The sequence below is a fragment of the Macaca thibetana genome, chromosome 5 (genome assembly GCF_024542745.1).
Source record: "Macaca thibetana thibetana isolate TM-01 chromosome 5, ASM2454274v1, whole genome shotgun sequence".
NCBI lineage: Eukaryota > Metazoa > Chordata > Mammalia > Primates > Cercopithecidae > Macaca > Macaca thibetana.
In genome coordinates this window covers 34648513-34670122 of record NC_065582.1, presented here as the reverse complement: position 1 = coordinate 34670122, position 21610 = coordinate 34648513, and the positions used below count along the sequence as shown (strand labels likewise).

At 36.2% G+C, this 21610-nt stretch overlaps 2 long non-coding RNA genes across 2 annotated transcripts in view; one reads left to right on the top strand and one right to left on the bottom strand.

The window, feature by feature from the left end:
- The window catches only part of LOC126955084 (uncharacterized), a 40134-nt gene that overhangs the window by 6255 nt on the left and 12269 nt on the right, over positions 1 to 21610 (bottom strand). Inside the window, exon 3 of the long non-coding RNA XR_007725804.1 lies at positions 6310 to 6455. This is a non-coding gene — a long non-coding RNA (uncharacterized LOC126955084). The remainder of the gene's footprint in view (positions 1 to 6309; positions 6456 to 21610) is intronic.
- Positions 104 to 5636, top strand: LOC126955086 (uncharacterized). Its single transcript, XR_007725806.1, has 3 exons — positions 104 to 286; positions 4659 to 4748; positions 5115 to 5636. It is a non-coding gene; the product is annotated as an uncharacterized LOC126955086 (long non-coding RNA).

Here is a 21610-nt window from a genome sequence, read left to right as displayed (position 1 = left end):
TTTCAAAACAGAGAAGCGTCACCTCCCAAATCCCCCTTCTCCTACCTACATTTTCTTAGATAGATACATGTATTTTGGGTTTTTTTTTTTGTATACTGTATAGGAAGAAACTAACATTCATTGACTGTATGCTGTACACCTAGAGGCATGAACTGCACCTTGTTTTCCTCTAGTCAAAAGTATTTGGACTCCAAATATAAATTTTGAAAGGGAAAGGAATCTGTACCTGTAATCATCTCCTCACATCTCAGTGTGAAAAATAATTTGGAGAAAAAAACAAAAGTTGGTGAGTAAATAGCATGTTTGTTCATAGAAACAAATAGAAAGTTAAGTAGCAAAATCACAACCTCAAAAGCTTTAGTAAAAATAAGAAATGTAATCTTCATTAGCCCATAAAGTAATCAAAATTAAATGTGAATTAAGATTTCTACAATTGGCAATAACAATTATTATAGCAATATAATGATTATATTATAATATTAGCTATTAAGAATATATTAACAAAATAAAAATGCAGCCACATATGATTAATACAGTGCATTGCATATAGTAAACGTTCAAATATTAACAATATAATAGATAATATATTTGAACATTTATTATGCATCATGCACTGTGTTAATCATACGTGGGTGCATAATAATATTACCACAGACTTAGAGGCTTAAAAAAGCAAACATGTATTATCTCAGTTTCTGGGGATCAGACTCTAGGCATAGCTTAACTGGATTTTTTGCTTCAGGGTCTCCCAAAGCCATAATCAAGGTGTCAGCTGGGATTGCAGTCTCATCTGAGGATCAACTGGGGAAGAATTTGCTTCCAAGCTCATATGGTTTTTGGCATTGTTCAGTTCCTCATAGGCTGCCAAAAGGAGGACCTTAGTTTCTTGCTGGCTGCTGGCTAGATGCCATCCTTAGTTGCCATGTGGGCTTCCCCAACATGGCTGCTTGCTTCCTCAAGGGCAGCAAAAGAGAGAGAGAGAGTCTCCTCCCAAGATGGATATTATGATCTCATGCAATGTAATCATTTATATGTAATCGCATGTACTTCATTGCCTCGACTAGCCAGAGGCAAGACATAGGCCCTACCTATACTAAATGGAAATACATGATACAAAGCCATGAATACCTTGTTAGGGATTATGAGGGCTACATTGGAGTCTGTCCTTCACATGCACAATACACATTTACATGGTTTATCTCATATATTGCCCACAATAGTTCTAGGAGGTAAGTACCAAAAATGCTTCTATTTTACAGATGAGAAACTCTGGTCACAGAAAGGTTAAATTACTTGTTCATTAATATATACTGGATTGTGTTTCAAGGCGGGACATGTAGAAATTGAGGTTATTTGCCTTTATTGGGTTATGGCTTATTATTTTATAATTAATAAAAATGTTATAAAGAAGCAGATTGCAAAAAAGTAAAAATATTTTCCAGTATTATAGAAGAATCTACTTCAATGGATTATTAAAACACTTATTCCATATTATTCTTATGTATTTCAATAGGTAGCAAATCCCCTCTGGAGATTCAAAAAATATTGAACCTGAAATTACATTTTGTTAGGCTATTCCACTATGTTGATGAAAAGTACAGATTTCTAGTATTTTATTCATATGTTCATATTGGATGCTAGATTGCATATTTTAGTGATACTGTTCCACATATTGAAGATATATTTAAGCCCAGATATGGAACTTAATTAAAATTCTCATTAATCTGTTTCAGCATGATTTAGAAATATTTTTTTATCACATTTCTAAAAGGAAAATAAGAGGAAGAGAAGGAGAGAACTGATGTGACCCTAAACATTGTTAGTAATTAGCTGCAGGTGAGCTTTAAAGTGATATGGTGCCACATGTTGGTCACAGGGTTCACAAGTGACTTCTTACCATGTTCAACACAAAGAGCAGCAGCATGATGAGGCTACCGAGGCCACTTGTGGGTCGGGCAGCTGCACCATGCCTCACTGTTTTAAAGCAATGTGGAACCCGACTCCCTCCTGTCTGAGGTAAACAGGAGCAAGGCTCTTCTCTATGACAGAGATCAGCCACCAGAGCAGACATTTTCCATACATTTCCCAAAGCATAGCCGTAGAGCACAACTTTCACACAATTTTAATAGGTGTTCCATAAAATAAAGGGTATTATAGTCAAATGTGTTTGGGGAATATGAGAATGAGTGTAATTCGTTAAGTTTTCACACAGGGTTTCCCTGGAGATTTATGCTGTCCTGTACTGTAATAAAAGGGGTGTACTATAAAAAAATTCCTATAGTTCTTCAATCATTGAATGTGGCCAGAGTTTTCCTCTAAACACAGTTGGGAGAAATGCTCCTGGAATTAGAACCCTTTTATTGTAGTAAGTAATATATATTTTATATAATTTTTAAACATTCATTTGAAAATTTACTAGACGTGTTTCTAGTGAAGAGATTTCAGAAAGTCACAGTGTTGAGTCAGCACTGACAATTGCACAGCATTTCATTAGTGACAATGAACATGATAAGAATAGTGATGATGATTATTAATATTAATCAAGAGTTTGTGATGGATACTGTCGTAGGAATTTACATAGGTTATCCCATGTGATCATTTTATAGATAGGAAACTGTGATTAAGAAACTTGTCAATATCACTTAACTAGTAAACCACAGAACCATGATTTAAATCCGCACTGCTTGAGTCCAGGCAGAGAAGCTCCAAAACTACCAGCCACATGTGGCTAATGGAACATCTTAAACCCTTTATTTTATGGAATATCTATTAAAAGATGTGACTGGTTTAAAGTGAGATATTCTGTGAGATTTTGAAGACCTCGTATTAAAAAAAAAAAAAAGCCCTAAGTATCCCATAAATAATTTTTTTTAGTTACATACTTTGGAAGCACTTTTTGTACTATTAGTAGCTTTGTTATCCAGTATGAGTTCTGTGAATCATAAAATAAATAGCATAAAGTGAGGCCTTAGAGGAGTAGATAACACCTGTTTCAAAACACTCAACCTTACCACAGCACAGCACACTTTTGTGGATGGTTTCTAGTAGTTCGGCCAAATAATCAACAGCAAAGAGTGGTGACCTCTGTCTCTAATGCTAGCTTTCACTGCATAAGAGTATCCAGTGGCACTCAGAGCATGCGGAAGATATATGTTGACAGGGCGCAGTAGAAGATTTTCTGTTTAAATATTTATAGTAAAATATTTCGTAAATAAGTAGCACTACAAAACGTCAGCTCTATGCCAGGCAGTGAATAATAAATTATGTGTCATAGAAACTAAATCTTGGATTGGTTAAATAATTTACTTAAGCATAAACAGCAAGTAAAAAATAGAGCAAGGATTTAAACCCAGGCAATTACACCCAGGAAAATCTTCATCCAGTGCTTCTGATCCCTGGTACTCATTAGAATCACCTGGATAACTTTGAAAATGTATAAATATTTTGGCCACATATGAGATTAATTAAATCACAATCCCAGGAATTGGGTCTCAGGCTTATTTATTCATTTATTTGTTGTTTTTCACCATTGTTTATATCTCCATGATCAAAATTACCCCAATCAGAACATAATTTATCTGAGGTCCACTGGATTCTAAACATCTGTTACCCCTCACCACCAGCCCCAGCGAAAGCCTTCTTTCTGTCAGAATAAGATGTGTAAACCATGATCCCAGCTGGCCTTCTTAAATCTACTCCCTGCCTTTTCAACTCCACCCACATTATTTTAAATTTATTTTATCCTTTCTTTTTTTCTCTTTGCTTTTTAAATTTCATTAGGTTTTTGGAGAACAGGTGGTGTTTGGTTACGTGAGCAAGTTCTTTAGTGGTGATTTCTGAGATTTTGGTGCACCCATCCCCTGAGCAGTGTACACTGTACCTAATGTGTTGTCTTTTATCCCTCACTCCCCTCTCATCCTTTCTCCTAAGTTTCCAAAGTCCATTGTATCATTCTTATGCCTCTGAGTCCTCATATCTTAGCTCCCACTTATGAGTGAGAACATATGACGTTTGGCTTTCCATTCCTGAGTTGCTTCACTTAGAATAATTGTCTTCAACTCCACCCAAGTTGCTGCAAATATCATTTTTTTCCTTTTTATGGCTGAGTAGCATTCCATGGTGTGTAATATATATATACATTTTCTTTATCCACTTGTTGATTGATGGGCATTTGGGCTGATTCCATATTTTTGCAATTGTGAATTGTGCTGTTATAAACAGGCATGTGTAAATGACATTTTTTTCCTCTGGGTAGATACCCAGTAATGGGATTGCTGGATCAAATGGTAGATCTACTTTTAGTTCTTTAAGGAAGCACTATACTATTTTCCACAGTGGTTGTACTAGTTTACATTCCCACTAGCAGTATAAAAGTGTCCCTTTTCACCACATCCATGACAACATCTATTATGTTTTGATTTTTTGATTATGACCATCATTGCAGCAGTAAGGTGGCATCACACTGTGGTTTTGATTTGCATTTCCTGCAGGCATTTTTAAAGCACTCCAGAGGATACTAATGTGCAATGAGGATGGAAAAGCATGGCTTTATGCCATATATTGTCTCACTTATACCACAAAATTTTGGTACACCTCCAAATTCTCTTAGCTATGTTCCTTTTTCTCTGTTTTTTTTTTTTCTTTTTTTCATGGTTAAGAAGGCATACAGATTACGTATTGAGGAACCATATTCATTCAGATAAAGCCACAGACACGAATTCTCATGGAAGCCTATCAAACATAAACAGGTAATCCTTAAATGTGCTTTTCTCTTTTTTAAGCAGTATCTTTTTAGTTTTCATTAATTTGGTTTTACTTCCTTTGTGTTGCTTAAAAGAAAGATTTTATTTCTCCTGCAGTCTAAATTCATGCATGAAAATGTTTCTAGCTCCAGGGCTTATGTACTTTAATACATGATTTAATGCTTCAATAAATAGGCATTTAAACTGTTTAAATCATTTTGGGATTAAGTTCAACTTAATCATTTGTTCGAATGTCAGTATGAACTGCAGTTTTTGGACATCTGTAGGTGATTCATTTACTCCATTTCTGAGCATTAGATAACTGGAGTTTTCTGGCTTTCTGATCAGGGTTTTTGCATTGATCTTTTTCAGAAAGACTCTGGAATTATAACATGGAAATAATGAATTTCTGACTGCAATTGGTGTCCAAAAAGCTAAGAACCAAGTTTCCCTTAAGTAATTAGCTCCATATTCAAAAGAATTAAAGTGTATGTACCAGGTACGATTATAGGTACCTAAATGTTGTCTCATTTATTTCTCATAAATATTCTATTCACATTTGCCAAATGCTATGATTTCCATTGCAGTAAAATGGGTGAGAAGAAGGTCCCCTGGATGGTAAGTGACAGAGCTCAGATACTTGAACAAGGAAATTTGGCATATCATTGACTGAACTTTGTATATATATATATTAAATCCCTACTTTGAAATCTGTTTTAAGTATTTGGATCAGGATATATTTCACTCAGTAAACAGCCTAAGAAGATAACTTTTACTATATAAGGCATAAAGGAAGACTGTAGATTTAAAAATTACATTTTGGGAACTAAAATTATACATCCCCATTCTGGGAAGATAGTTCTCTTCCATCCCTAATAACTCTGAGACATAGCCATGATATAAAAGAATTTTGGGAACAAGTGTAAAAAGTCTGAAAGTACGTTTGAGGAAGTGCAATTTGGAGAGTTCAGGAGAGAAAGGTTGTGAATATAAATTTTCTGATATTCAGGCATTGCCATGATTCAAATAATTACTTTTGATAACATAAAAATTATTACACAATACTAAATTTGACCATACTCATTTTTATTCCTTATGACTATTTTACTACAAGGATGTAAAATTGCACTTAATAAACCTGAGTTATTCTGAAACTATTCTCTAATAGATAGAAAATTTTAAAATCTTTAAAAACGGATTTGGATCTTAATCTTCTATATGAAAGGGAAAAGATAATTCATTTGTGAAGCCTGAGGACCCACCTTGCTCTTCTATCATAATTTTCCATAGTTAGTTTGAAAGGGTCTTGCACAAAATATGACTGAAACGTGAAGCAGCAATTTTAGTGTATCATTAAGACAAATTTCGCCAACCGAGTACCATTTGCAATAAAACAAGATTCAGTTTTGCCATTATGATTTCAAGGAGTATGAAGAAAGAAAAAGAAATGATGCAAGTTCAGTATAATCTGCCAAAGCATTTGTAAATAACACAGAGGAGATACAATCAGTAAAAATGCATGTATTTAAAGTTTTTAAAAGGAGAAGAGGAAATCAGGTCTACTTACCTGAACATCAGTTAAACCCCAATGAAGAAAGAAAGTTCTATCTGTACTCTCTGTATTAAAACCAACCTCACTTCTGCTGTCTGGTCGTGTTTTTCAATATCCAAATTTTAGGCTAGTCTTTAGTCCTGTTGTTTTTCTTGGTATTGCTATGAAAATGAAAAGATGATTTTGCTTTATGTGTAACCAGCAGATTTTAATGTTGATAAAAGCAGCTAGTTGCAATATTCATATAATAGTGATTTGTCAGTTTTTATGTATAATTTTTTCAAAAGCCTATTCTCAAGTGTAGTATCAAACAAAAATGACAAGACACTAATCTACTAGCTCATCTTTGCTCACATGTCTGAGAAAGTGATGTGTACTAATTTTCTCTTTGTTCCAAGTGATGGTGGTTAAACTCTGATCAGTTCAAGCAAAATATAAAAATAAAGAAAACAGAAAAGAAATAAAGAAAGAAGGAAAGAAGGAAAAGAAAAGAAAAAAGAAAAAAAAGAGAGGGAGGGAGGGAGAGAAAGAGAATTTAATGGGTCGCACACACCTAAGAAGGGCCAAAGGTCATGCCATTGAAACGGGCCCAATTGTCCCATAGAACTGATATTTATGGGATTTTTTGAATCCCATAATCCCAAATTAACCTTCCTGATTTTAAAACTTGAAATGTACATCTGTCTCATCTGAGTTCCTACCTCAGGAAAACAAACTTCAGACAAAGAACTGAAACTTATCAGATCACCACATCCAGAAAATGAGATGTCAGACGTCTTATCCATCATGTTTGCTTCCTTACCCCCTCTAATTCCTGTTTTCCCTGCTCTAAAAACCTCCCAATTTTAGTAGGTTGGTGAGATGGATTTGAGACTGAATTTCCCTTCTCTTGGCTGTAGCACCCTATTAAAGCCTTGTCTCAGTGATTGGAAGTCTTTGCAGTGAGCAGCAGGACCTAGTGAAGCTCTGGCATTTCGCTAACACCAGCAGCACTGCCTCTTTCCCTCCATCTCTCAGTCTTGCATTGAACTCTGTTGGCTTTCTTCTTGGGCAGGGTCTTTCTATGTGGTAGATGGCCACTGGCAGATCAAGGAATATAATGCTCCCATAGTGACCATACAGCTTTGTTTTCTCAGGATAGTACGGGGTTGTGCCCAATGTGTTAAACTATTAAAAGTTTCCCCTTTTCCTTTTAGAATTCTTCTGTTTACATGATAAATTAGGTGGTTATCCTGCCTGATAGCTGGTGCAGCCACCATGTTAGGATACATAAACACAACTTCAGTTTTGTGTCCCCACAGATCTTTACCATTTACTCAGCAAGGGTAGTCTCTTCTTCCCTTGTGTGGCGGTCTATTCATGCTGCTTTGGCAAACCTGCACATACTAGGTAACTTACAGACAATGGGAATTGATTTCTCACAGTTGTGATGGCTGTGAAGTCCAAGACCAACGCACTGGCAGATGTTGTATCTGGTGGGGACCCAGTGTCCCTTCCAAAATGGTGCCTTGTTGCCACATCCTCCAGAGGGGGTGAGCTCTACCTTCACATGGCAGAAGGGACAAAGCGGGAGGAGGATGAATACCGTGTTCCCATTGTGGGAAAGAAAAAAGGGACTAAGCTAGTTCCCTCCAGCCCTTTTTATCACATAATCACTTCCTAGAAGGCCCCACTTCTTAATACCACCAGAAGAGAAATTAAGTTTTAACACATGCATTTTGGAGAGGACACATTCAAGCCATAAGATTCTGACACTGGTTCCCCAAATTCATATCCTTCTCACATACAAACTGCATTCATTCCATCCCAATAGTTCCAAAATCTTAACTCATTCCAGCATCCACTCAAAAGTGTTAAGTCCATGTTCTCACCTAAATGTCATCAAGTCAGAGATAGGTTAAACTCAAAGGTGTGTTTCACTCTGAGGCAAATTGCTCTTTAGCTGTTAATTTGTGAAATCAAACAAGTTATATGCTCCCCAAATACAAATGGCTAGGCAGAAACAGGACCCACACTTCCATTCTAAAAGAGAGAAATAAGCCAGAAGAAAGGGTTAACAGATACCAAGTAAGTCCAAAACTCAACAAGGTGAACAACATTAACTTTTGAAGCTTGACAATAATATTTGACTCCATGTCCCACCTGTGGACACACTGGGGTGGAGGTTGGCCCCCCAGGCCCTGTGCAGTCCCAGAGCTCATGTTTCAGCTCTCACGCATTTAAGTCCCCTGCCTACAGTTTTCCCAGGCTGATGCAGCATGCTGGAGGCTCAATAGTTCTGGGAGTTCAGGCATAGCCCTGCTCCCATGGCTCCAATGGGCATTGCCCCAGTGGGGTGTCTTTGTGGTAGCCCCACCCCTGTGGTAGTTTTCTGCTGTGCTCTCTGAGGGATCCTTTGAAAGTTAGGTGAAGGCAGTCATGCCTCCCCAGCTTGTGCACCCTACACACCCATAGAGTTAGCACCACATGTATGCCATCAAAGTTTACAGCCTGTATCTTCCAGAGCAGCAGCCTTAGCCACACCTAGGTCTGCTTGAGCCACCACACCAAAAGCCCCTGCCTTTTATCACCACCACAGTGGGAGTTAAGTTTCACCATAAATTTTGGAGGGAACCTACCTTCAAACCATAGCACCTGGTTGGAAACTTACCTCGCATGGCATTTCTACTTACTCTGAAGTTATAAGCAGGTCTATGGTTCTGTGTAGTCACAAAACAGTCTAATTTTACTTATAAGAATACGTCTAGTCTAAGAATTTAGTTGCTTGCTTTAAAGTTTCTTCAAATATTATTCCTCCCCTCCCACCAAGCTAAGGCCAGAGGTTGGCAGCTGCCTACCTTTGAAATACTGTGAGGTTATCTGCTCTTGTTCCTCATTCACACCTTTCCTTGTATCTTAACTACTGTTTTAAAACCACCAAGATGAATGTCAGGGGAAGATGGAGCTATGTCAGTTTAACAGCTCTCCTGGAAGAGGCAGTACCCAAAAAGTGTGAGTTTCAAGGCAGCAAAAAAGTGGCAGTAAATATTTATCTTGTTATCAGTTTAACTACATGTTTGTTCAAGATTATTTTAATTCTTTTAATTTTATTGAGACATTTTATTGCTTAGCATATGCACTAGCTTGACATATGTTTCATGTACTTCTGAAAATATGTACATGAAGTTATAAAGTAAATTTTTATATAAATGTCAATGAGGAGGAATTCGTTGATACTGCTGTTTAAGTCTTCTATAACATTTTGGTTTTCTGTCTACTTGTTCTGTAAGTACTGAGAGAAGAGGTTGAAATAGGTAACTATATTTGTGTATTTGTTTCTTTATCATTTTATTATTTGTTTTTTTCATATATTTTGAAAGTGATTTGAAGCATATGAAGTGTGTGTGCATTTAGAATTGTCAAATCTGGACAAGTAGAAACCTTCATCTTTATTAATGAAGTCCCCCTTTGTCTATGATAAAATTTCTTGTTCTGAAATCTGTGTTGTCTGATATTAGTTTTCATTAAACTTGGAAACCCTGCAGATATTTCTTCAAGTATTTTTGCTGTTTCTCCCTTTCCTCCTTTTGAAACTCCCATTGCCCAAATGTTAGACAACTTGATATTTCTTCACAGGTCACCGAGTAATTGTGTATAATTAGTCCTTTTTCGCCATATTCTTCATTTTTGCTAGTTTCTATTTCTTTATCTTTAAACTCACTATACTTCTTATTTCCTGCAAAGACCAATTTTCTGGTAATTTGATTTAGTGACATTTTTATTTTTTAGTACTGTATTTTTCATATCTCAAAGTTATCTTTTTCATACATGCCATTTTTTTCTCTTGATTATGAACATTAATGTTTCCAATGGCAATCCTGATAATATTCAACATAATTGGAATAGCTTTGTTAATGTTCTTGTGTGCTAATTCTATTATATCTTTATTTCTGTGTTTATGTCTGTTATCTGATATTTTTTTGATTATGGGCCATATTTTCCTGCTTCATTGTATGTCTACTTATTTTTGACTGGATGCCAGATATTGTGGATTTTTCTTGTGTGTGCCAGATTGTATTGTATTCCTTTAAGTAATGTTGAAATTTTTGTGGCAAGCTGTCAAGTTACTTGAGGGACAGTTTGATTCATTTGAGGTTTGCTTTTTTTTTTTAATTATACTTTAAGTTTTAGGGTACATGTGCACAACATGCAGGTTTGTTACATATGTATACATGTGCCATGTTGGTGTGCTGCACCCATTAATTTGTCATTTACATTAGGTATATCTCCTAATGCTATCCCTCCCCCATACCCCCTCCCCACAATATGAACCGGTGTGTGATGTTCCCCTTCCTGTGTCCAAGTGATCTCATTGTTCAATTCCCACCTTTAGTCAGAACATGCGGTATTTGGTTTTCTGTTCCTGCGATAGTTTGCTGAGAATGATGGTTTCCAGCTGCATCCATGTCCCTACAAAGGACACAAACTCATCCTTTTTTATGGCTGCATAGTATTCCATGGTGTATATGTGCCACATTTTGCATATGTTTTTATAGCAGCATGATTTATAATCCTTTGGGTATATCCCCAGTAATGGGATGGCTGGGTCAAATGGTATTTCTAGTTCTAGATCCTTGAGGAATCGCCACACTGTTTTCCACAATGGTTGAACTAGTTTACAGTCCCACCAACAGTGTAAAAGTGTTCCTATTTCTCCACATCCTCTCCAGCACCTGTTGTTTCCTGATTTTTTAATGATTGCCATTCTAACTGGTGTGAGATGGTACCTCATTGTGGTTTTGATTTGCATTTCTCTGATGGCCAGTGATGATGAGCATTTTTTCATGTGTCTGTTGGCTGTATGAATGTCTTCTTTTGAGAAATGTCTGTTCATATGCTTTGCCACTTTTTGATGGGGTTGTTTGTTTTTTTCTTGTAAATTTGATTGAGTTCTTTATAGGTTCTGGATGTTAGCCCTTTGTCAGATGAGTAGATTGCAAAATTTTCTCCCATTCTGTAGGTTGCCTGTTCACTCTGATGGTAGTTTCTTTTGCTGTGCAGAAGCTCTTTAGTTTAATTAGATCCCATTTGTCAATTTTGGCTTTTGTTGCCGTTGCTTTTGGTGTTTTAGACATGAAGGAGTAAGGAAAGGATCCAGTTTCAACTTTCTACTTATGGCTAGCCAATTTTCCCAGCACCATTTATTAAATAGGGAATCTTTTCCCCATTTCTTGTTTTTGTCAGGTTTGTCAAAGATCAGATGGCTGTAGATGTGTGGTATTGTTTCTGAGGGCTCTGTTCTGTTCATTGGTCTATATCTCTGTTTTGGTACCAGTACCATGCTGTTTTGGTTACTGCAGCCTTGTACTAAAGTTTGAAGTCAGGTAGCGTGATGCCTCCAGCTTTGTTCTTTTGGCTTAGGATTGTCTTGGCAATGCGGGGGTCTTTTTTGATTCCATATGAACTTTAAAGCAGTTTTTTTCCAATTCTGTGAAGAAAGTCATTGGTAGCTTAATGGGGATGGCATTGAATTTTTAAATTACCTTGGGCAGTATGGCCATTTTCACAATATTGATTCTTCCTATCCATGAGCATGGTATGTTCTTCCATTTGTTTTTGTCCTCTTTTATTTCACTGAGCAGTGGTTTGTAGTTCTCCTTGAAGAGGTCCTTTACATCCCTTGTAAGTTGGATTCTTAGGTATTTTATTCTCTTTGAAGCTATTGTGAATGGGAGTTCATTCATGATTTGGCTGGCTGTCTGTCTGTTACTGGTGTATAAGAATGCTTGTGATTTTTGCACATTAATTTTGTATCCTGAGACTTTGCTGAAGTTGCTTATCAGCTTAAGGAGATTTTGGCCTGAGGCAATGGGATTTGCTAAATATACAATCATGTCATCCGCAAACAGGGACAATTTGACTTCTTCTTTTCCTAACCAAATACCCTTTATTTCTTTCTCTTGCCTGATTACCCTATTCAGAACTTCCAACACTATGTTGAATAAGAGTGGTGAGAGAGGGCATCCCTGTCTTGTGCCAGTAAACTGGATCTTTTCCTTAATCCTTATATGAAAATTAATTCAAGATGGATTAGAGACTTAAATGTTAGACCTAAAACCATAAAAATCCTAGAAGAAAACCTAGGTAATACCATTCAGGACGTAGGCATGGGCAAGGACTTCATGTCTGAGGCTTGCTTTTAAAGCCTTTTAGAAGGCTTGTTTATAGTAGTCACTACCCTTGGGTTTATTTAGCCCCCACTTCTAAGATATGACCAATTTAGGATCTTCACTGACTGCCCTGTGTATACAGTGAATCTTTTCAACTCTGGTTAGTGGCAACTCATATATTTTCAGCCCCAGCATGAACTCTTGGGAGTTTTCTTCTTTAGCAACTGCTGTTTCCAAGGAATTTGTCTTTTGTTGGCTCATGCAATCTCACTTTTTGAATATACAGGTTGGTTTTTAGTCAAGACCCAACAGGACCCCATGCAGATTTTGTAGCTTTAACTGCAAAGTTTCCTCTTTTTTGATACTCTATCCCACAAATTCTAGACTGCTTGATCTGTCTAAGCTCTGGTCTCCATCTCCTCAAGTCAGTAAGACCAGTGGAGGAATCTCACTCTCTCTTCCATCATCTTGAAATTTTCTGCTGGAAGAAAGCTGATGAGATCATAGTGTTCATTTCAGTGGTTTGTCTGAGAGACAAGTCCTATAGTTTCTATTGTCTAGTATATAAAGATAGTTTTTTCTATATATAATTTTTTTTTCATTGCTTACAACAGAGGGGTGATTCCAGACACCGTTACTTTCTTTTCTGATTTTTTTTCTTTTTCTTTATTTTTTCTTAAGATGGGGTCTTGCCATGTTGTCCAGGCTGTTCTTAAACTCCTAGGCTCAGGCAATCCTCCCGCCTTGGCCTCCCAAAGGGCCAGGATTACAGGCGTGAACTGCTGCACCTGGCCTGAAATTGTTACTTTCACATGGAAGCAAAAATGCTACCATCAGTAATTTTAAAAATAACATTCCTGCTATGAATTTTTTATTTTTTATAAACTTTAGATGTGTAGTTACAGAAAACTTTTTTCTTTTAACACAAAGAGTGCTAACATCCACTTGTCATGAAAATTTGCTTGAATGCAGTTCATTACACAGATGATTTCCTACATCTTTCCTCAACTTGAAACAATATGATTGCTCAGTGGAATACATGGAATTATTTTTTTAGATATTCTTTCATCATTATACTTCTTATACAAGTTGACATGATAATTTTTTACCAACTTGTATGGTTTACACATTTTGTGATTCTGTTATTTTGTAATAAACAATAATTTTTATCCTTCTATTTTTTTCTAACATTCCAGGGAAAAATTGAGGTTTCCTAAGTCTTCCCTTAAATCTTGGAACTCTAATACATATATTTGATGACTATTTTTTCTTTGCGAAGTCTTCCAATTAGGCTTCATGTTTTTTACAGTTTTTGTATTAGAGTAGGCATGTTAATAAGTGTCTATTTGTATGAGAAATAAGAACACCCAATTTTAAATATTGTCTTGATTATTGACATTTTTATTTACATTTGACATTTTAAAACATATTTATTATATATAAATAGATTATATGTGATAGTAATGTCTATACATTTGAACTGATGAAATTACGTTTTATTGGTGATTCAAGTAAAATAAGTAGTCTAAAATTCAGTGATGAGATTTTATCAAAATGGTAAGCAACTGTTAGTAAAGTTGAAGACATAAACAAATTATAGTTTTCCTTTCTTTGTATTACTAGAAAAGTCAGAATGATTGAAACTGTGCAAACATACTTTGTACTTTTTACATGACATGGAGGTCATTTCCAGGATCAGCTATAGGGTAATTGTAAGCTCTTCACATGCACAATTACCCAGTAGTGCATTCGAACGTTACATAGTACATGTATAACTTCTTATAGTGAGGAACTGCCCTGACACTTCAGGATATCTAGATTCTTTTGATCTCATTTACTAAATGATTGTGGTACCCTCCAATCTGCCCATCACTGTGGCTTCCGAAAAACCCTCACAAATTTCTGAAGCACAGAATTCAGGATGTTATTATCAGTGGTGTAAAATATTTAAAGAGTTAGAGAGAAATAAATGTTGGAATACATATAGAATATGCCAACCATTCATCTATCTCCTTAAGGATCTTCTGTAAAAGAGCATTAAAAAAAACCCTTACTATGGTCTGAATGTGTCCCCTCAAAATTCATATATTGAAATCCTACCTTTAAAGGTGATGGTATTAAGAGGAGGAACTTTTGGGAGACGATTAGATCATAAATGAGATTAGTACCCTTATAAAACAGGTCTAAGGGAGTTTTTTGCCCCTTCCACCAAGAGAAGCCACAGTGAGTTGGTGTCACCTACACACCAGAAAGTGGGTCCTCACCAGACACTGAATCTGCTGGCACCTTCATCTTGGACTTCCTAGCCCCACAGAACAGTGAGAAATAAACTTTTGTTTTCTACAGACTACCCAGTTTATGGTGTTTTGTTTTGGTAACCAAAACAGACTAAGACGTTCCACACCAAGGCATTGACAAATACATTGGTGGGACTAGCACAAACTTCCTTAACACACATGGTAGTGGGTTTTCTTTGTAGAGGAAGGATGAACATGAACAGGTTGCCATTAAAATGGGCTCTCTGAATTCAATAGGGATGATGGAATGTCCCAATTGAAGGAATCCAAAAAAATACAACTTGACTGTCAGGTGCAAGGTGAGTGTGGTTTCCCCAGTAAGCAGTAGAACTAAAGGAATAAGCAGAATGGTTTGTTGCACAGAGAGAATAACTAAAGGCTAATTAATCATGGACTCCTTAAGACCAAAAGAGTTATCAACCATCTAAGTTATTATCTAAGTTACATTATATAACTCCTTGATTCCAACCACATTGCTCCATCGTACCCCTCACACCACCACCAAAACGAAAAGCATTTTTAAAACTGTGTATAATTTGAGTTAGTTACCATGTTTCTGGAGTCCACTGGTCTTAGTTGTATACATATTTATCCTCTTCAGAATTTAAGACAAATTGCACTAACTACCCCTAAAAGCAATATGCATCTGTCACTTGTGGGTGTCTTTGGATTTCAGAGGTGACACAAAACTGCATTTGGTTATGTTTCCCAAACTAATTTAGTGATAATTCAGAAATCTGAAATGGGGACCAGAGAAAGAAAAGTTTTGGTGGCTGCATCATGGAATACTGTAAGCTGATGTCACTCAGTTCTTTTGAGTCAACAGAGTGAATGATGTTTTAAGTGTCTGTGCTATGCAGAGCCTCTCCCAGGCCACAACAGGAGAGTCACAATGAAGTTCTCTTGGGTTTTAAAGCAAACTCCTCTTCATCGAAAAATATTATTTTAAAGTAATAGATTCTGACCAAGAATTGTTATTCTTGGTTTTAAACAGGAACTTGGAAGATAGTAACCACGTGAACATGGACACAGGGAGAACATTCAACCCAAGCTCCTCATCATGAGCTGTTCTAGGTTTTGTTTGTTTGTTTGTTTGTTTTTTGAGATGGACTCTCACTGTTTCACCCAGGCTGGAGTGCAATGGTGAGATCTCAGCTCACTGCAACCTCCGCCTCCTGGGTTCAAGCGATTCTCATGCCTCAGCTTCCCAAGTAGCTGAGATTACAGGTGCCCATCACCATGCCCGGCTAATTTTTGTACTTTTGGTAGAGATGGGGTTTCACCATGTTGGCCAAGCTGGTTTCGAACTCCTGACCTCGGGCAATCCACCTGCCTTGGCCTCCCAAAGTGCTGGGATTACAAGTGTGAGCCACCATGCCCGGCCGAGCTGTTCTAGTTTTATTAATCTGTTAAACCATAAGTTCAGGTATTCTTCGGAGCACTCCATCATCAAATAAATGTGTTAAAAGCAATTCTGTGGCCTGACCAAGTAATGAATATACAAGTTGTATAAGCAATCAACTCACACTCTCTCTGTGTGGTGCCTACTTTGCTAAACAAATGCCTCTATTTCAGAGCACATTTATGACCTCATAGGAGAGTTCCCTATGACCTCAGGGCTGAGGAGGAAATATAGGAGTTTTATTTCCAAATGACTTTGCATAATAATCTGGTTCCATCCAGAAATGAAATGCTGTCATTTTCAACAACTAAGGAAGACTTTAAGAGATAGCCTGGAAGGGAATACACTCCAAGTTGAGCAGAACTTCAAGTGAAACATCTGTTTTTCACTGTTTGTTTGCTTGCTTGCTTGCTTTTCTGGAAGATGAGACGGCCAGAGGCATGGATCTACATACATTTATGGGCAGTTTTTAACGATTTTGTTAAAAGGATTAGAGAAATGGGGATAAGGAGACTTGCAAGAAGAAGGCATCAACAGATGTTTTACAAAGAGCCTAGAGTGTGAGAAAATGAGTGAACTATTGGAATCACTGGAATGCTTGCTCCAAGATAGAAAACATCCAGCAATTAGGTGGACAAGACCTTCTGCTCTGCAAAGTGGTTGCTTACTGGATTCACGAATAAAATGACAATAGTTGTAGGGATTACACATGGATTCAACAACATGGAATGCCATGCAAAACACTATACCCTCAAATCCCCTAACCAAACCCCAAACCTATATACTAAGCAAATCAACAAGTCATTTACTTCACAGTGAAAATAACAACTATAAGTTCCATCCTTAGTGAACTCCATCCCCTCTCTTATCTAAAAATGTATCATTGTCACCCTTCTTCCTCCTGTCCCCCTTTAGAGTCAGAATCGGAGCTGTACACCCAGTTTAGGGATAATACCTCTCCTTTACTCTTGATGATATCTTGTTCCATTTTATTCAAGGCTTAGCTATTATTCCTTTTACCCTTTCTATAGGTCATTTTCAGGTACAGCGAAGTTCCATCTTATTTAAGAAGAACGCTCTCTTGACACTGAACTCCACCTGTAGCCTCAAACAATATTTCTCCTTTCATGCCCAGATAAGTCCCTTGACAGTCTGGCCTACCCTGGTTGTCTCTACTTTCCCAACTTGCTTTTACCCTGAAAATCCAAAGTTCATCTTGTACCTATTCTTACTAGATTAGAAACATATAATATCGAGTAATTGTTAAACTCAGAGAAATAATTTCTACTTGGAAATGTTTTAAGGTATCTCATATTAGACTTTGAGAAGCCCATACTACTTGTATTTATTCCAAGGCTAAAAAACAAAGCTAAGTATACTCTCTCCACCCATAAGTAAATTTGGGTCAATTTCTCAGTCCTAGAGATCCTCCAAAGTACACACTCTCTCTGCCAGGAATGACCTATGAAGCTGGGGCTCCCTGAGCCATAAAAAAGGTCTGAGACCTATTTTCTTCCATTGACTTTGCAGGCAGTGGTTTCATATACCAAGTACAATCATTATTTCTTAGTGTTTTATTTGTCATATCTTAAAAACTGAGAATCATTCTCAAATATTGTGCTGCATGATAGCCTTTACTGAATAATCTATTTGTCTAATTTGTGTCTGGTAAAATGTAATACAAATTATTATTAAACGTATGCAACTAACCGTATTGCCATGAAAAGTAAGGGAAAGCAGTCAAAATATTTGTTTCTGAATTCTGTCAGTGAAAATCAGATACTATGGAAAAGATATATTCCATTTTATTTTTAAATACATAGTCAGCTAAATCAAAGACTAGACATAGATTAAGAATAAAGAAACATAGCTTCCACATATTTTCCTTGAAAGACAAAATCTTTGAAAAAATATCAATATTCCCAATAAATAAACAAAATTAAATGTCCCTTCTCAGTTTATTTAGTCCTATGCAGTTAATGTTTGTTCCACTGGATTCTGGGTCAGCCCTCTGCTTTCATGAAGTCATCTGCCTCTGGACTCAAAAGAGCCCCAGAAATCCTGACTCAGTTCCCTGGCACAATTTCGAAGATACACAAGGCAAGTCTGCCTGGGAATCCGTGTGCAAGAGTTTATTCTTTGAATTATCCATTATTAAGAGTTTCTATTACAGTCCCTTCCTTGAGACTCTGAGACTGTTCTTGGCCAAAAGCAAAAATTCTGGTCTGAGTTAATAGCAGGGTTATAAGCCTCAAAGTAAAGCTTATAACTGCAGATGAGACAGACTAGTATAGTTAATTTATTGCAATAACCAGCAATATTGGAATGAGAAAGAGTAAAAATCCTGTTAGATACAACTATATATACATATTACATATATACATATACATATACATATATATATATATATATATTTTTTTTTTTTTTTTTTTTTTTTTTTCTGAGACGGATTCTCACTCTGTTGCCCAGGCTAGAGTACAATGGCATGATCTCAGCTCACTGCAAACTCCACCTCCCAGTTTCAAACGATTCTCCTGCCTCAGCCTCCCGAGTAGATGGGACTGCAGGCGCCTGCCACCATGCATGGCTAATTTTTGTATTTTTAGTAGAGACGGAGTTTCACCATATTGGCCAGGCTGGTCTCAAACTCCTGATGTTGTGATCTGCCTGCCTCGGCCTCCTAAAGTGATGGGATTGCAGGTGTGAGCCACTGTACCCGGCCAACATATATTTTTAATAAAAATTCCTTCAATCTTTCCTCAAACATAAAGACATATTATGATAGTGAGGTCATTAAAACACCTCCAAGGTCTTCCAGTCTATTCTGTAGTCCCTGAAAAATTTATAGTAGCAACATTTTACCTGTACAAAATTATCCTTTGATTTAACATTTTTCCCCATGGAGTTCTTATAATACTGTTAGTACCAATTAAGAAATATGGAGCATAAAAAAACTAGTTATTTCTATGTCCCTCTCTTCATAATGCAAATAAATAATTTTTTGACTCCCTGGAGAATATCTCTAAGTTAGTTTTAAATATTAAAGAAATGCTTTTTTGTTTTGTTTTGTTTTTGTTTTCGTTTTGTAAATGGAGGATCTAATTTTGGCACAACAAAAAATCAAACAAGTTTTTGAAAGTTTCTTGTCATTTGATTAAGAGAGAATCATGTGTGCCTGGTGAATAATAACTGCCTATCTATTTAATCAGTGTGGATTATAGTTTTTTAAGTAAGCATAAAAGAGAGTCACACCATCTATTGCAAGAAATATTTGCTTTTTAAGAGGTGAGTGAAATGTGTCTTCTTTTGTTTTGTAAATAAAGGACATGATAAAACACATACATCATTTTTACACCTCCGAAAAGTGAAAAGAGCAACAGTACACATTCATTAACAAGAACCAAAGTATCGCCACTCTGTAACATACCTTGACTAAGAATCAAAGTGACATGTGTTAACAACTACGCCTTATGATCAAGGTGTCAGTGTTCTTTCCTACTTAAAAATTATCCAGGGATCCAAAGATTATTTACTAACTAGACTTAATATTAGTCCAAGTTTATACAGTTAATTAAGAATCTTGGATGTCATGTTTTAAACTAACACATTAGAAAACATGATTCTGCCTATATAAAACAATTTTTCAGACTTGTAACTCAATTTAGTTTAACACAACTTTATATTAACCATAATGATAAATCATATTTTAGGTTATTTGATTAGTAAAGCAGTGTAAGAAATTTAGTAAGTTCAGATGAACTAGTGTCAACTAATGTGAAAAACACAAATCTGAAAATCACATCAAGAAAAAGCCATATAGCTATGTGCATTTATTTATTTTTTGTTTATATTTTTAAATTGACAAATTAAAATTGTATAGATTTATGGTGTACAACATATTTTAATACATGTTTGCATTGTGGATTGGCTAAATCAAGCCAATTAACATATGAATTACCTGATATGCTTGCTATTTTTTGGTGTGTATGGCAAGAACACTGAAAATCTACTCTCTTAATAATTTTCAGGTGTACAATATAATGTTAGTAACTAAACTCATCATGATACACAGTAGATCTTTAAAATGTATTCCTCCTAACTGAAATTTTGTGTCCTTTGACCAACATCCTCCTGACCACTCCCAGCCTTGGTAACCACTGTTTTACTCCCTGTTTCTATTAGTTCAAATATAGCTGTGTTTTTAAATCAAACTCATTCAAGTAATGTGATTTATCTAAGAATTTACCTGGACTGTGTAAACTTCGATTCTTATATAAAAATATTTCTTGGCTATCAGTAAAAAGGAAAAAATTCCTTAAAAGTCTAACACATATAAGTATGAAAAGTTCAGTTTCTTTATTTTCTACAATTTTGGAGAAATATGAGATTTATGTTATTCTTATTATTCTCTATGAAGTAATTAGAACAGAGCTCCTTTAATTAGAGGAACTTCAAAATCTAATTAATTGGAACCTAATGGAAGTAGGAAATAGTTTATACTGATGCAACAGACAAAGGTTTTTCTCAGTTACAGATGTGCAGGCATACAACTTGCAACTCCACTCTCAGCTGTGGGTAAATTAATCACAGAAACTCACTACGCCAGACCTCAGAGAGAGGTCCTGCTTTCTAGTGGCCACAGAATGATTCCTTAATTGATTTGTGTGCACAGATAGAACAAAATATTAAGAAAGTAAGCTCTCTACTATTTAGCATGCGACAGGAATAGATCCCCATCATCTTGGCAGGAATCACCCAAAGGTCAAATCGTAAGACTGGTTTTATGGTCATTGTTGCCATTATTGAGGAATAGCATTTTCTATGTGCAAATGGAATGAGACTCTAAGAAAGACAAGAACCAAAAACACAAAGAAACAAACCGGTAGATATAAAACTTAGAGAACTGGAGAGTCAGCAAAGATCAAGTTTGATTGCTACTTCAGGAGCAGCATGAAAAAGAGAGAGAGAGAAAGAGAGAGTCTTGCCCTTAGACAGTGCAGTTTAATTGGCTTCATTAAATGAATTCACTTGGGCATCTTGGCAGTGCCTCCCAAAGAAAATTCTCAAAATGTAAAAATAAAATAAAAACAGGATTCATACAAATACAAACAGCATGTGTCAAATATTTTCTTCATTTTATTGAGGAAAGAGTGAAATGGTAAGGTGAGTTCAGAAACTATTCATGGCTCTGGTCATTAGTAGTTAATTTCATTGCAAATAAGATTGCCAGTGTAGTTGCAAAAAATGTTTAATGTCATACGGAAAAATAAGCCACTACCTTTATCTTTTCCACTGAAAAGAAACTGCAACTACAGTGGACAAAAATATGTAAGTTAGTATGTAACCTAAATCTAGGACCTTTAATCCATTGTCAACAGTGAGCAGAATGAAGAACTTTCTCCTAGATAATGAAATAAACCTTTGGTGGGCCTGGCAAACGATGCTTCTGAATATCATTGAAAAGACAT